General features: G+C 42.2%; 1 long non-coding RNA gene across 11 annotated transcripts in view; it reads left to right on the forward strand.

Annotated features, from left to right (window-relative positions):
• LOC135230104 (uncharacterized) overlaps window positions 1–15,158 on the forward strand; it is a 617,741-nt gene that overhangs the window by 34,985 nt on the left and 567,598 nt on the right. For all 11 annotated transcript variants that reach the window (XR_010320749.1, XR_010320751.1, XR_010320752.1 and 8 more), the window contains exon 2: window positions 9,459–9,601. This is a non-coding gene — a long non-coding RNA (uncharacterized LOC135230104). The remainder of the gene's footprint in view (window positions 1–9,458; window positions 9,602–15,158) is intronic.

Below are 15,158 nucleotides of genomic sequence, written 5' to 3' on the forward strand. Positions count from 1 at the left end.
CGTAGCTACCCTATAGTACAGGGTAGAACTGCCCTATAGGGTTTCCAAGGAGTGTCTGGTGGATTCTAACTGCCAACCTTTGGTTAGCAGGCGTAGCTCTTAACCACTACACCACCAGGGTTTCCAAAGACTCTTCCCTGGTTGGAAATCCGGGGCAGTGGCGGTGAAAATGCGGAATCCTAGCCACTGGATCACCGGGGAACCGACAGGCTTTTTAGCGTGTAGAAATTCAAATTTGTAATTTTGGAGATTCCCCCTCTTTTTTCCAAAATGGGGGCACTGAGATGGAGGATTTTCCCATGCCCACCATCCTAAGGGATTTAATTAACCCATAGTTGAGACATTGTAAACATCTCAAGAAATTATTACCTTTGAGAAACTTGAGGGTGAGTAGGCGTATCACCTGGCTCATCTTAAACTCCTTATAAAAACCTGACTTGAAGACTCACCTGCCTTTTTGAATAAGTGCCAGCTTGAATAGGCAGGGTTCAGGGAATTGCCAACCAAAGGTATGGTTTCTCCAGAGGCCTCCACGGGGTGTAAAAGAAGAGCAGAGCCAGACCCCGTGCTTGGGAAACACCCTTGGTAGGAAATATTTGAGTGTGTGTGTGGTGGGGAGCAGTGGGTGTGGGAGAGTGGGGTGGGTGGGTAATGGGGAAATACCTGTTTTTTTTGTTGTTGTTGTTTTTGTTTTAAGAAACAGTTTTTTACAATTTTTTTTTTTTAATTTATTACAGTGAACAGTTCAGTGGAGACATGTTCCTTATCTGCAGGGGCTAGTGGAAGTGCTGATAGCTGAGAATGTAGCCTGCTCCCCAAGTGCCAGTTGGCATTGTGGAGAGAAATCTTGATGTTTGGAGCACTGACTGGCCCTGCCTTTTCTAAATAATTAAGGGTGGTGGGGTGGTGGTGTGAGAAAGAGGATGGTCTATGAACACTGACCCTGGAAAATTAACTCCCGAGTGTGTGGGTTGTGGATAGCAGGAAAAGAACATCACCCGCAAATGACAGCAGTGCCTTTATTTATTTATTTATGCTTCTTTTTAGTTCTGAGTTGTTTTTAAGCCACAAATTAATGGGGCCACCATGAGTTTTCAGAGAATGAGTTTTACAAAAATCCAAGTGTTGTAAATATTGCAAGGATTTCCTTATATATGCTGTATATGAGAAAAGTCCTTCCAGTTATAGGGAGGAGAAAGAAAGTATATTCAGGAATTAAATTTTCACAGTTCTCTGAATTCTTATATTTCTCCTGTTGTCCATTTTTCTTTTTTTGTCCTTCATCCACCCCTTCCACCCTGACCCACTGTCTTCATCATCTAGTGCTGCCATAACAGAAATACCATGAGTGGATGGCTTTAACCGAGAGAAATGTAATACCTCACATTGAAGTAGGCTAATAGTCCAATTCAAGGCATCAGCTCTAGGGGAAAGCTTTCTCTCTCTTTCGGCTCTGGAAGAAGGTCCTTGTCCTTAGCCTTCGCATGGTCAAGGAGCTTCTCAGGTGCAGGGACCCTGGGTCCAGAGGACGTGCTCTGCTCCTGGTGCTGCTTTCTTGATAGTCTGAGGCCCCCAACTCTCGGCTTGCTTCCCGTTCCGTTTATCTCTTGAGAGGTAAAAGGTGGTGCAGGCCACACCCCAGGGAAAGGTGACCTGAGTGAGGGTGGTGTTACAATCCCACCCTAATCCTCTTAAAGTAAAATTACAATCACAAAATGGAGGACAACTACACAATAGTGGGAATCATGGCCTAACCAAGTTGAAACACACATTTTTTTAGGGTCATAATGCAATCCATGGCACCCACCAAACCAAACTTGTCACCATCAAGTTGATTCCAACTCGTAGAGACCCTAGCTGATTTGAACTCATAGAGACCCTATAGCATAGAGTAGAGCTACCCCATAGAGTTTCCAAGGACTAGTTGTTGGATTCGAACTGCTGACCTTTTGGTTAGCAGCTGAGCTCTTAACCACTATGCCACCAGGGCTCTTCTTGATCCACAGTCCACCCTAATTCACCACAGTGTTAGAAAAAGGCTTTGCTATTCTAAAATGAGAACTTTTTACTATACTTTTGTGTTAGTGGTTGCTTTTGGTATGTCTTTAAGCACTGAACAGTTTACTCATACCCATTAAAAACCCGTTGCCACTGAGTCTATTCCAACTCTTAGCGGCCCTATAGGCCCTATAGAGCGGAACTGTGCCATAGACTTTCCAAGGAGCGCCTGGTGGATTTGAACTGATGACCTTTTGGTTAGCAGCCATAGCTCTTAAACAGTACACCACCAGTGTGGGAGGGGTTTAATTGATAACATGATGTCTGGGCTCCAAGGGAGATGGAATGGATGTGCAGGAGAAGGGCATGCAGAGTCTGCCTGTATAGTCCCCAGAACTCTGTTCAAGATCATGACATACCTCAGTAATCACTTGAATCTAAACATACAACTTTAACAGTTGATGTAAATGACTTTACACATGAATTTCAGAACTCAACTCTTTCTCAGTGGAAGTTCCTTCAACCTAGCCGTTTGTTTGTATTCCCTTATTATGAAAACTAACATTTATTGTGTTCATTCTGTGTGTAAGGCCTTTTTCTAAGTGCCTTGTGTGTTTTATTTAACCTGCGTAACAACCTTTTGCATAAGATCCGTTTTAGAAATGGGAAACTGAGGCAGTGAGAGGTAAAGTAACGTGCCCAGATCACCCAGCTGATAAATTGAGTTAGGATTTAAACCCAGGCAGTTTGTTTCAGAATTTGCTTTATGTAATCACTGTACATGACAGCAGTGAACCCTAGTGGCTGTGTGGTTAAAGAACTTGGCTGCTAACTGAAAGGTCAGTGTTTCAAACCCACGAGCCTCTCTGTAGGAGACAGATGTGGCAGTCTGCTTCAGTGAAGACTTACAGCCTTGGAAACCCTATGGGGTAGTTTTACTCTGTCCTTTGGGGTCACTATGAGTTAGAATCGACTTGATGACAGTGGGTTTTGGCACATAATACTAATGTACAGTGTATTCTCAATGCTGTGTATATGTTCAGAAACTAATTTTCCGAACATTTATGCCATATATAGATTACCAATCCACTTGCCGTTGAGGAGATTTTCACTCATGACGACCCCGTGAGTTTTCAGAGTAGGACTGCCCTCCATACGGTTTTTAATAGCTGTGAGCATTTGGAGGGAGATTGCCAGGCCTTTCTTCCAAGGCAACTGAGTGGATTTAAACTGCCAACCTTTCAGTTAGTATCTGAGCACTTAACTCTTTGTGCCGCCTAATACATATATATATACTAGGAGGTTTTCCTCCTTATTTGTATTTTAATGATTTTTAGACTCTTATGAATACTTGTTCCTGGCACTGAACTAGATGCTAAAGAACAGAATAGGCACATGTAACCCTCTCTCACCTTCTCCCTTCCCTCTTTCACAGAGATGAAATGAAAAGGAATTAATGAAGACAGATCATTGGATTAGGGCCCATACTCAGGGCTCTAACAGCATGGGGAGTTTCTCCTGTCACTTCAGTTCTTGTTCAGGAATTGGTACCTGTTTTTTGTGAATTACAAAGACCAGTGCTTTATATCAAGCCATTTAGATTTGGGGTATGGAGCAGTTTCTTAAATTTTATTTTCAGAGATTTTTTTCTAATAGTTGTTTACATTTATTTTAATTGTATATTCTAAAACCGCTATGAAAAGGTATGAAATAATTGTTTAAATTTTAATTCATATGGGTCAAAATGTATATTAAACTACCTATCGTCACCTTCACAGTCGTTGTTATGTTTGAGCCAATTGTTGTGGCCACTTGTCACCAAGCGTGACGTGCTTCTCCAGGGACTGATCTCTCCTGACAACATGTCCAAAATATGTGAGATGAAGCCTCGCCATTCTTGCTTCTAAGGAATATTCTGGCTGTACTTCTTTTAAGGCAGATTTGTTCATTCTTTTGGCAGTCCGTGGTATATTCAATATTCTTTGCCAACACCGTAATTCAATGGCTTCAATTTTTCTTTTGTCTTCCTTATTCATTGCCCACCTTTCATGTGCGTATGAGGTGACTGAAAACACCATGGCTTGAGTCAGGCGCACATTAGTTTTCAAGGTGACATCTGTGCTTTGGAACACTTTAAAGAGGTCTCTGGCAGCAGATTTGCCCAATGCAATGTGTCGTTTGATTTCTTGACTGCTGCTTCCGTGGGTGTTTATTGTGGATCCAAGTAAAATGAAGCCCTTAATGATGTCAACATTTTCTCCGTTATCATGATGTTGCTTATTGGTCCAGTTGTTAGGCTCTTGGTCTGTAGTCTTTGATCTTCATCAGTAAATGCTTTAAGGCCTCTTCACTTTCAGCAAGCAAGATTGTATCATCTGCATATCTCAGGTTATTAATGAGTCTTCCTCCAATCCTGACGCCTTATTCTTCTTCAGACAGTCCAGCCTCTCGGATTATTTGCTCAGCATACAGGTTGAATAGGTATGGCGAAAGGATACAACACTGATGCACACCTTTCTTGACTTTAAACCATGCAGTATTCCTTGTTCTGTTTAGATGACTGCCTCTTTTTCTATGTACAAGTTTCTCATGAAAACAATTAAGTGTCCTGGAAATCTCATTCTTCCCCATGTTATCCATAATTTGTTATGAGCTGGAGTAGGTCTCAGAAATAATGTGCCATTTCTTCCAGTTGGTTGTGCACGGCTGCCTACTTCCCTAGGTGGTAGCAGCTAAGGCCTGTCTCAGAAACACTCTCCTCCCCACTTAGCATGAGTTTTCACACTGCTCCATCTTTTCCCGTGTGTGTCTCCCGCCCTCCTCAGTGGCCGGGGAAAATGATAGTAGTCCACTGATGAGATTTATTCTTTTATTATACTTTATTTCATCATGTGTTTTTATAACATAGTTCCATTAAAATCAAGGGTAATAAAAATGTTTGTATGATGGAAGTGGATAATCCCACCCATTGTGTCCATCTAAAGTTTCACGAGGAAACTGTGCCCACAACGGAGGGCTCCCACTCCTCTGGCTCACTGTATTTTCTCCTTGTTTATTTGCTCTTTGCTCTTTCCTGATGGATGCATGGGACCACTGAGCTTCAGGACTCCACAATTCTGCCTTTCATACCAGTGTTACTGTAATCTTGGGTTCCTGGGCTGCCTTGCCACAGATTTACTCATTCTGTTTCTGTTAATTATTTCATTACTTAAAAATTTCTCATGAATTTTTCCAGAAGTACATTCTATTCCTCAAAAACTTGGAAGCAATGGGAAAGTATGCAATAAATAACAAGAAAACATACGTAATGCATAGAATAAATTATTAACATTCCGATATGTCTATTATCTTACTTATATTGGCGTGTATGTGTATTAGAGTCTCTGGTTGATGCAAATGGTTAATATCTTGAGCTGCTGACAGAAAGTTGGAGTTCAGGTCCACCCAGAATTGCTATGAAAGAGAGGTCTGGCAGTCTACTTCCGAAAACCCAGCCACTGAAACCCCTATGGAGTACAGTTCTACTGTGGCACACTGGTGTCCTCATGGATCAGAACTGACTCAGTGGCAACTGGTTTTATGTGTGTATTAGCACACACATTTATATATATTAACACAGATATTATATCCTGATATTTTCATTCAACATTAGTCTTTTCTCATGATAAATTTTTTTTGTTTTTTTTTTTTTAATGAGGGCATTAAATTACTTTATAATATTCTGTGTGCATGTAGTATATGTTTTTTAACGATTTGACTATAGTTGCAATAATAAATGGGCATGTTTCTAGTAATCTTCAACCTATACTTACATCTTTTTAACATACATCTCTGCCACTAAATCTCTTTGTTTAATTATTGTTTAACACTCTTTACGCCTAAGAGATGGTCTCAGAAGCAGCCCTGATCAGTTTTTCTCCCTCTTACTCATGAAGCCCCTTAATGTATCCCAAGGTATCAACTACGAAGGATTTTACGTCCTTATCCTTTGTTTATTTTTCATTCAGTCAGTATACTCCATGGGCCAGAAGTAGTCTGTGTTATGCAGATACAGTGGTGAAAGGTACACACTGTCCCTGTCGTCATGAAGGGGACAACCCAGTGCAGGGGGGAGGAGCACTGGGGAAATGCAGCTGAGAGCAAGGACAGACAACCCTCCAGGAACCACACTGGACTTCAGAGAGGCTTGTTGGCTGCTGTTCACCTGGCAGGCTTCTAGATACCCGAGTACCCTTGGGCTTGGTGCCTGCTCCTCTCTCTACTGACACCCTCCCTCTAGGATGCCTCAGTGAGTTTACTGCTGTCTATTTGTAGCTAAGGACGTGAGGTTTATACCTCCATCCATTCAAACTCCTCCTGGGTCCAGACTCATATATTCAAATGTCAGCCTAACTCTCTGTATTGACCTCTTTATGCATTAAAATGATACATTCCTCATATGGCCATCATGAAAAGCAAACATGAAAGGAAAAGCACAGGAGTGCCTGGCACCAGTGTAGGTACTCAATGAACATTAGCTGTTGGTATTATTCTTGACATCTCCGTGTGGGGTGAAGTTTTATTACCGGACATCTCCATGTGGATATCTAACAGCTGCACCATGTTATCTAGGCTATGAAACAATTCTTGGTTCCAACCACCATTCTCTTCTTATCGATGAATTTCTCAAGGCTTCGGTGATGGGAGTGTGTGTTTTTCCACACAATGGACGTGATTAGGAATGGTTGGCTAGGTCCTACACCATAAATTGCTCCAGCATTCCTATGGGTGACCATTGAGACAAGTTTCAGCCAACGAATGTAGCAAAGAATTGGAACCACTCTCAGCTGTTCATGCGAGTACTCTCAATCCAGAATATCTGGTAAGTCGACTGTTAGGGATTGAATTGTGTCCCTCCAAAATGTATGTGGAAATCCTAACCCCTTTACCTGTAAATCTGACCTTGTTTGGAAATAGGGGGCCTCCTTTTATTATGTGAATGAGGTCATACCAATGTAGGGTGGGTCCTAAGCCTTACTCTTCTTAGTTATAAAAGGAGCAGAATACACACAGGCACAAACAGGCAAAGAGGAAGACAGACAAAGAAGACAGATGCGTCCACAAGGCCAGGAACACAAATGATTTCTGGCGTCTACTAGAAGCTGAGGTAGACAAGGAAGGACTTCCCACTACAGTCATGCCCTGAATTTGAACTACTACCTACTGAACTATGAACAAATAAATTTCTGTTCTTTAAAGCCATCCAGTTGTGTTATTTTTTGTTATGGAGGGACTAGGTAACTAACACACATACCCGTGCTTGTAAGTTCAGCCCAGTGCAGAATAATTTTCTTCCCTCCTTGGTCTAGCCCACCTGAACCTGCTCTTTCCCTATCAGTGTCCTTTGTTTTCACCTAAGAGCTATGACCGAGTCCGCTTGATGCTGATGCATTGAAATTTCAATTTATTTTTTTATTTATGATTACTATTAATTCCAGTGTTTTCTACGGTTTTCAATGGAGACAGTCCTATAATCTATGAATAGCAGTTATACTTTTTCTCTTTTTGTACTTCCAGTGTTAAATGTTTAATAAAAATAATGATAGAAGCATCCTTATTTTATTGTTTATTAATTTTAAAGAGAATGTCCCACACGTCACCATGAACTATCATGCTAGTTGTAGTTTTCCACGTTCGGGAACTCCTTTTCTGTTCCATGTTTGCTCCTAGCCCTTATCTCTCCGTGTGATTGGATTTTATCAACCTGCTTTGCCCCCATCTCTTGAGGTGAGCATATGTCTTCTCTTCTTTCACCTATGCATGTGGTGAATGAAATTACTAAATCTTTAATGTTCACTCAAATTTGTATGCCTGCAATAAACCGCCTTGATCATGGCATGTTACATGGTTTATACTTTGCTGGATTTCCTTTGCTAGCATCTTACGTAGGGTTTTGCATCTTAGTTACTGAGTGTGCTTGTCCTCTAACTCTTCTCCTACCTTCCTTCTCTAATTTGCTATCATTTTTAAACTAGCCTTAAGGGTCAAGTTAGTGGAGTATCTCATGGTTTTCTAATCTCTGTTGACTATGTACAAGATTAAAATGACTGTTTCTTGCATGTTTGCTGGAACCTGACTGGAAATGATCTAGGTCTGCCATTTTCTTTGTAGGGAGATCTTGAACTACTGACCCATTTTATTTAGGTGGTTAAAGGCATCTTCTGGTGCTAATTTACTTAGAAGAAATTCTGATGCATGTTCTAGGTTGCTCAAATCTCATCTTTAAATATTGACTATCAGGGCTTATAGCCTCATGCAAGCCAATTCATCAATCCCAGATTTCCCCAAAGTCAGGCTCTACAACTATTCCCGGTACCAAATTCCCTCATTTAAGACTTATTTGCAAAGAAAGAGACAACAGTATGCTATCTACGCAGTTGTGTATCCGCAGCCTTCTTGAGTCCATAATGTGAGGATAGTCTTCTAAGACTTTTTTTGTAATTGTTCTTTTCTTAATTTTTTTTCCTTTTCTCACTGCCACCCAACCCCCCCCGCCCCGCCACCCCATCTAGTAGTTTTAAAGTTGTGCGTTTCAGGTTCAAGTCTGTAATCCAAAAGAACAGGCTTCTAGAAGCAGAAAGCAGGCAGTGCGACTGTTGGGCTGTTGGTGGGGTGGGGGGAGGGGAGCTGCTGCTCAGAGAGGGCGGCCGAGGGAGGCAGGAGATGGCCCGGCTGCCGGCCGCAAGCCCGCAGGCTCCAAGGAGGCGGAACCTGCGTGCGCCCTGAGCCTTTTGAGACAGGCCCAAGCCCGCCGAGCCCGGTGCTAACCTCGCACCCGCCAGGCTTGCGGGTTCCCCCAGGACTAGGGGAAGCCTAAGGCCAAGGAGGGCAAGGCCTAGGGTCTGGACCTCGGAACTGGTTCTGCCATGCGTGATCTCAGCGCTTATGCTCAGAAGGAGGGCAGGAAGCATATCGCAAGGTGCCTATGACCCTGAAGGGAGTTGTGGCCACCCACGGACTATGGGTCTGCATATGGAGGCCCCCAGGGTGCAATTCCAGGAGCAGAACACAAAGCCACAGAGGGGACAGTGCACCTCGCCAGTGCTCCCCAGGGGCATTGCCCCAATTTGGGGAGCAGTCCCTCCTCTGGGCTAGGGACTTTGTTTCCTCCACCGTCTTCCCTGACTGTGAGCAGACTCTTGTCTACACAGACTAAGGAGGAGTTATCAAAATCAGCTCCGAACTCCGGATTTGAGTTAAGGATCATAAATTAACACAGAGAAATACGACTTTAGCAATAAGTGCCTGCTTGAAGCCCAAGTTGCCTGAAAATAAGGAATTTCAGTCTTTCAGCTCCTCTGCTAATGTAGTGACTAAGAACAGGATCTCACTGGAGCTCAAAGATGTGGGGCACTGGGAATACTCTGGGTCTGTCTGCTCACGGCTGATTGCCTCATTCCCAGTTTTATTATACACCTTAGATACAGACCAGAAGAGGAGTTTGGGGCTTGACACCTGACATCTTAACACCAGTTCCTGTTTCTTGAGGAAGGAAGAGGTAAAATAAATCAGCGTTTTCTGTGTCCTTCTCCATCCCCGGAAGTCCTCATGAAGACCCTCTCAGGTAAGGACTGACAGGGAGTGGCTTGGTTTACTATTCAACTTTGTCCTTCAGTAACTTTGTTTATGTTCTGCATGTAAACTATTGTGCATTGACAGAAGCATTCTAATTCTTATGCAGAATGACTAGACCTGCTGCAGAATGACTATATTGTGCCTCCCTCGGGCACCCCTGTCTGTGCAGCACCCTCCACCCCCAACTGCCCAACCGCCTCTCTCCTGGCATTCTGCTTCTAGAAGCATGTTCTTTTGATGCAGAGATGCAGCACACACAGAATCCCAGCTGGATTACAGACTTGAACCTGAAGACCTTATGCAGAATGACTATTTATGAACGCTTAGTACTAAAGCAGGTACTTACCCCTCAGAGAAGGCCCTGGGGGAGGTTGATACATGCATTCCCCAGTGCTCCTGCTGCTCTAGAGGTGCCTGAAATGCCTCTGTGGGAAAAGCCTTCAGATTAGGCTCATGGCCCACGTGGGAATTCAGGCCTATTTTTCTGTTAGAACATCTCATTTAGCTCTGAAAATGTTATTATCTAGTTTATTCACCAGACATGAGTACAGACATCTCATATTTTCAAAATTAATGCCATTCTTTAATACTAATTTGCCACCAAGAGTATATTCCAAAGTGTTTCCAATAGGCTAGCAAGTCTTTCCAAAGAGGGGAGTCCTCCGCCATGCTGTGCAGTGACAGCAGGGTTGGCATAATATGTTTACCCAGATACCTACCACTTTTTTTTTTTTTTATTGTGCTTTATTTGAAACTTTACAGAGCAAATTACTTTCTTGTTCAACCATTTATACACAATTGTTTTTGACATTGGTTGCAATCCTCATCATGTGTCAACACTCTCCTATGCTCCAGTTCCCCGTTTCCATCCGCCATGATTCCTGTTCCATCCTGCCCTCTTTTCTGTGCTTTTGGGCAGGTTTTGCACATTTGGTCTCATACACATGATTGAACTAAGAAACAGTTTCTTCACGTGTGTTGTTGTTTGTTTTATAGACCTGTCTAATCTTTGGCTGAAGGGCGAACTTCAGAAGATACTTTCCACTGTGTTGCTTTCCATAATTCCTGAAATTCCAAGCCTGCCACCTGAACAACTTCCTTTAGTGTTTCATTTAGAACAAGTCTGGTGGCGATGAATTCTCTTAATCGTCTTTCACCTGAGAATGTCAATATTTTTCCTTTACTCGTGAAGGAAATAACAGCCTATAGAACACTGGGTTAATGTTTCTTTTCTTTCAGTGTTGAAAAAATGTTGTTTTCACAGCTTTTTGGCCTCCATGGCTTCTGATGATGAATACAGAGTCATTCCAATTGTTTTTCCTGTGTGAGATGAGTTGTTTTCTCTCTAGCTTCTTTGAAGATATTTTCTTGGTCCTTGTTATTCCACAATTGACAGTGAGGCATTTGGGGGTAAAATTATGTGAGTTTAACTTGCTGGAGTTTGCATAGCTTCTTGAATCTGTAAGTTTATGTCTTTCAACAAATTGGGAAAGTGTTGAGCCAGTATTTCTTCAAATACTTTTTTCTACACCACATATTTTCTCTACTCCTTATGGAATTCCGATAAATAAATGTTAGATATTTTTGGATTTTTTTGAGGCTCTGTTCATTTTTTTTTTCAATATTTGCTCTCTGTTTTCAGATTGGATATTTTCAATTGAACTATTTTCATCTCATTGATCCTTTTGTCTGTCAACAGCATTCTGCTGTAGAGCTGATCAAGTGAATTTTTTATCTCTATTTTTCCTGTCTAAAATTTTCATTTGTGAATGTTTTCTATGTATTTTTCTATTTTTCTAAGGTGTGCCTGTTACTTCTTTGAGCGTGGTTAAAGTAGCTTTTTAAAGTTTTTGTCTATGATTCCAAGACTATGTCTTACTTCAATCTTACAGAAAATGTCGATGTTGTTTGTTTTAGGAATCACTTGACCCAGTTATGTTCAGGCTGCAAGTTCTTTCCCAACTTCTGGATGCTGTGGCTCAGATGTCAGTTAAGATTTTGAAGACTTTGCAGTGATATTTGGATGTAATCTATGGGAGTGTCACTCAGTTTGGGACCTTGTTGGTGTTCTAACCCATAATGCAGTTCTCAAAGGATTGATCTACTTCTTAGGGTCAGAGCAAAGCATATGCAACTGTGGGAGTCGGGGGGGTATGAAAAACAACTTTATGGTATCCCTCTCTTGAGCCACCTGGTCTCTGTCTCTCTGAGGCTGTCTGATGTCTGAGCAGCTACCTTCCTGGTCCACTGGCAAGAATGTTGGGGCTTTAATCTCCTCATTCTGCTGTGCAATGAAGTGCCTGGGTCTGCCTATGAGGCCAAATATTGGTAAGATGGAGAAAATATAACAGAGATTCCTCTACATTATTTGGTCCTTATACACTTAGGTCAGAGAGAAGGCACACTGTTTCTGGTGATACTTCGAAACAGGTATGGAGAAAAAGGCATTAACAGGTTGATAGCTGCATACTAGGTGTTAGGAATTAAATTCTGTCTTCCCAAAATGTATATATCAGCTTGACTAGGCCATGCTTCCCAGTATTGTGCGATTATCCACCATTTTGTCAGCTGATGTGATTTTCCAATGTATTGTAAATCCTACCTCTGTGATGTTAATGAGCGAGGATTTGAAGCAGTTATGTTAAGGAGGCAGGGCTCAATCTACAAGATTAAGTTGTGTTTTAAGTCAATCTCTTTTGAGATATAAAAGAGAAAAGAGCAGAGAGACAGGGGGACCTCAGTACCACCAAGAAAGTAGTGTCAGGAGCAGTACATCCTTTGGACCTAGGATCCCTATGCTGAGAACCTTCTTGTCCAGGGGAAGATTGGTGACAACGACCTTCCCCTAGGAGTGACAGAAAAAGCCTTCCCCTGGAGTTGGCACCCTGAATTTGGACTTATAGAGCCTCCAAGACTGTGAGGGAATAATTTTCTTTGTTAAAGTCATCCATTTGTGGTATTTCTGTTACAGGAGCACTAGATATCTAAGACACTAGGTACCAGGAGATGTACATTTCCCAGCTCTTTCACTCCCAGGGCCACTATGACTAAGTAGCCAATGCCATAAATCCATGCAAGCAGACTATTCTGATTACTGCTTTGACTCTACTGTCTGTTATGGTAACCACACTCACCTTGTCTTTGTTAATTGAGTGCCACCACTTGGCTGTTACCACCACGGGGTCCAGGCAGCTGCATTGTAGTTAGGTGTCTTAATTCAGTTAGGGCAGTTCTCACTGTGGACTCTTACTTACATAAAATAGCAACCACAGAAGTCTTCAATAATGCTGGGGCTTGCTGCACAAATTTGTACCTCACCGCTATGGTAAAAAGAGAGCCCTCTGGGCACTCCGTGTGTGGGTCTGTGGGTCCAGCCTAATAAATCCATTCTAACCTGCCAATTTCCCTCAGCCTTTGGATACCTTCTCCTACATTATACAATGGCAGATCTGCCATTTCCACTTGATTTATTGTAGGCCACCACTTAATCCATGCTTCAGTAAACCAGCCAAATAAACTATGAGATCCTTTTCTAACCTCTCAAGCTGAAACACTGAATGAAGAATCTATGCTTCCTTGGCCTATATCAATAAACTTAGACTAATTCACCTTTATGTTGCTTGCACCGTTATCCCACACCCATAATAGCCATTCCCACACATGTTCACCAGGTTTCTGTATGTATGTATGTATTAGAAAAATCAAGTAGTTCTTTTGGAGTTTAGCATACCTTCTCCTGGGTCACACTTCATAGTTCACCTTTTGGGGCTTGTTGGGACTGAAGTCTAGGTATAGGTCTAGAAGCAAAAATGGGCAGTGGCAGTGGGATGTTCAGCCGTGTCTTATAAGGCATCTGCCTAAGGTAATGCCCCAGGCAATGCCCCAGATCCCACCCCAGGAGATAACTCAAACAAGACACTTCAGGCACAGCTGGGGTAATCTCATCAGATGGAGGTGGAAGGGATAATTGTTTTACTGGGAAGGGTGCCTTAGCAGGCAAAGTTAGAGAATCTCTTCAGATGGGAGTAAGAGGTCTGGTTCTGTTAGGAAGAGCGATTCAACAGAAATTGGAGGTTCATTGTCCCCCGCTTCCTGACTGTCTGCCCATATGTCCTCATCCCAAGTTTCAGGATCCCATTTCTTCCCAATCAGTGCCCTCACTTTAACTTCAGACACCATTTGAGGCTGGATATTCAACTGGCGCTTTAATTCAGTCACTCTTATGATAAGAATCTGAGTTTATTTTTGGCAGCATTAGCCTTGTTACTATAAGAAATATGGTTTTCTTTCTGGGCACAAGTGGCAGCTTTCAGATCTTGTATGTGGTGCTTGAGCTTTGAGCCCATTTCTTTCATTCACCAGTGTGGCTCCAAAAGCAGGACCAACCAAGCAGCTTCCTTATTATTCTTATTCTGACAAAATTATAGAAAAGTATCAAATATGTAATCAGGCAGAGCCTTGTCTCTCACAAATATTTGGTCCAGTGGTAGTAGTATTTTGCGTATTTCTATTGTCACCTCCCACCATGGATTAGCAATAGCCTGTTTACTTCTGGAGACAGTCATCAGTGCCTTTAAGACTAGCTAGACTTGAGAATCAATTCAGAAAACTCATCCTTAAGATTTGGTTCCTCTACAATCACTGTAGGTACCAAATGTCTTAGCCTGGGATCTCTAGAGGTGCAAAACTAGTGAAGGGAACATATATATATATATACACACATATATATGAGTGTGTGTATATATATGTGTGTGTATGTGTGTATATATATACATATATATGGAAACCCTAGTCGCATAATGGTTAATAGCTATAGCTGCTAACCAAAAGGTTAGCAGTTCGAATCCACCAGGCGCTCCTTGGGAACTCTGTGGGGCAGTTCTACTCTGTCCTGTAGGGTCACTATGAGTTGGAACCGACTTGACGGCAATGGGTATATACACACACACACACACATATGCATACATACATATGTTAGTTGTTGTTGCTGTTAGATGCCATCGATCCTGTGTAAAACAGAATGAAACACTGCCTGATCCTGAACCATCCTCACAATCATTGCTATGTTTGAGCCCATTCTTGCAGCCATTGTGTCAGTTCGTGTTGTTCAGTGCCTTCCTCTTTTTTTCTGACCTTCAGCTTTTCCAAGCATGATGAGCCTCTCCCGGGACAGGTCCCTCCTGAAAATATGTCCAAGGCACATGAGACGAAGCTCGCCATCCTTGCTTCTAAGGTGCATTCTTGGTGTACTTCTTTCAAGATGGTTTTGTTTATTCTTCTGGCAGTCCATGGTATATTCAGTATTCTTTGCCAACACCATATTTTAAATGAATCAGTTCTTTGGTTTTCCGTATTCATTGTCTAACTTGCTCAAGCATGTGAGGTGATAGAAAATATCATGGCTTTGCTCAGGCACACCTTAGTCCTCAAAGTGACATCTTTCCTTCACAACACTTCAAGGAGGTCTTTTGCAATAGATTTGCCCAATGCAATACATTGTTTGAATTCTTGACTGCTGCTTCTGTGGGCATTGATTATGGATTCAA

Source organism: Loxodonta africana, unplaced genomic scaffold (assembly GCF_030014295.1).
Source record: "Loxodonta africana isolate mLoxAfr1 unplaced genomic scaffold, mLoxAfr1.hap2 scaffold_76, whole genome shotgun sequence".
Taxonomy (NCBI): domain Eukaryota; kingdom Metazoa; phylum Chordata; class Mammalia; order Proboscidea; family Elephantidae; genus Loxodonta; species Loxodonta africana.